The 2172-nt window shown below is 42.0% G+C and overlaps 1 pseudogene; it reads right to left on the reverse strand.

Moving 5' to 3' along the window:
- The window catches only part of LOC102430572, a 3583-nt pseudogene extending 2061 nt beyond the window's left edge, over positions 1-1522 (reverse strand).
- Between the last annotated feature and the right edge of the window lie 650 nt (positions 1523-2172).

A 2172-nucleotide genomic window follows, 5' to 3' on the forward strand; every position in this document is an offset into this window, starting at 1 on the left:
CCAGCTGACTGGATGAGTTTCTCTGTCGCTGTATCATCCTCTCTGTACACTTTAATGGTTTTATCAGCTTCAGCCGTTAGTAACCGACTTTCAGACTGATCAAAAGCACAAGCAAATATTCCTGATTCACTGTCCAAAGACCCGGGCTGCACAGCTGCATGAACTCTCTGGAAATTGTAGCCAGTTCTCCAATCCCAAAGATGCATGGTTCCATTGTCAGCTCCAGATACGAGCACTCCATCAGAATTTACTGTCAGTGTGTTAATAATAGCGTTATGACCAGAAAGATTTTGAATGAAACTTCCATCAGGGAATTTCCACTGTTTAATGTTATCTGGAGAACCAGATGCAAATGTGTAATGTCTTGGATGTAACACCACAGCTCTCACTGATTTTTTGTGATTTGTTAATGTGACTCTGGTTTTTCCAGCCACCAAATCCCATAATCGTATTGTAGTGTCATGGCTTCCAGTAATAATTTGTGGTTCTGCAGCTTGACACCTCACTGTAGCAACTGCATTTGTATGTCCGGATAATGTATGTACACTGGCTTTAGTTCTCACATCCCAAATCCGTGCAGTTGAATCACGACTACAGGTTACCAGCACATCAATTGTTGGGTGCAGATCCAAACCATACACTGCACTCAGATGTCCATGATAGTGCCTTATAACCTTATTATACTCAAGATCCCAGCATTTGACCTGTTTGTCTTCTCCACAGGAAAATAGGTATGGGCTCCTCGTGCTTACTATCACACCACGAACTGTACTAATGTGCCCAGTTAATGACAGTTTCAATTTGCCACTAGCCAAGTCCCAGATCTTTATAGTTCTGTCAGCAGATCCAGTAACAAACCACTGATTTCCAGGTTCCACAGCAATACATCGAACCCAGCCAAGATGCCCACTGATCACCCTGTAGAGTTTCCATGGCGGGTGCCACTGGGGTTTTGGCATTGTCGGGGCCTTCTTTGCCATGAGTGCAGAGTTCTTGGCATTGCCACCCTCCATAACAGCCAAAGTCATCCCTGCAGGCTGTGAGCGGTCAGAGCCTCCAGCAGGTGCAGCACGATTTGCATCAACCCTGGCCTGAGAAGAAGGTAATGCTACAGCTAAGGACTGTGCAGCTGATTCACTTGGCATTCTTTGGATCTTAGTATCTGCTGTTAAAGCAACCCCAGGTCCTGGTGGATAGGGATGTGTACCGGTCACCAAATATTCAACTTCTTGTCCTTGATTTGCAGGATATTGTTTATGACCATAGGAATCTGATGCATTCTGAGGACCCTTCTCTTTAAAATTTTCTTTCAAAGTAGGCATGTGCAACACAGGACCATACTCATTCCGTAGCTTGATTGCCATTTTTCGTTTGTGACTCTCTTCATCCAAAGGCACAGGTTTTCCATTATCAGCTACAAATATGTCATGGGTCCTCTTCAATGACCTGAACACAAGTGTATGCACAGAATGCTTCCGTACCTCCTCGACCATGATGCTGCCGTGTTTTCCGTGGCTCCAGCAGCAAATAAACTAAGTTCTGTGTTTTACTGTCTTGCTACATCTGTATTTATACCAGTTGATTTTAATCCTGTCAATTTCTATTCCAAAGGTTAGGGCGTTTCTTATCTCCATTCCAGGGAGTCAAGATTATGTAGCTGAAGGGTGATTGTTCGTAGTTAAAGTGATTAACTACCCGCCTGGCATTTAGTTAAGGGGTTTTATTCCCTCCCTAACTTCAGGGAAAAATCCCTACCTGGGGAAACAACCTTTCTCAGAGAGGTTAAAACACATAGCTCCAAGAAGGTGAGCAAACATATTAAGAACAGTATGCCATATATGCCAGGTCCCTTGAAACATATGCTGTGCAGATGTTTCTTCCCTGCAACGACTGTGTCAAGCAGCACTTATCAATTGCAAATTTATGCTTTTGGAAGAAAGGAGGACTATTTCTTTGTTTTCTTTGCTCTAGGCCCAAATATTAAGGGTAGTCTTATAGATAAGAGGACAATTTAGACATTTAAGTATAATATGGTATTATTCTTGCCTTTGGAGACCAAAAAGACTCAAAAGTCTGTTATTCAGAAGAGAAATTGTTTACAAACATTTATTTAAGATGTAATTTGCCATTGAAGAACCTGTTTATTAATCATAATTTACAAAACATTAAATA

The sequence above is a fragment of the Myotis lucifugus genome, unplaced genomic scaffold (genome assembly GCF_000147115.1).
Source record: "Myotis lucifugus unplaced genomic scaffold, Myoluc2.0 scaffold_10, whole genome shotgun sequence".
In the NCBI taxonomy this organism is placed as follows: Eukaryota; Metazoa; Chordata; class Mammalia; order Chiroptera; family Vespertilionidae; genus Myotis; species Myotis lucifugus.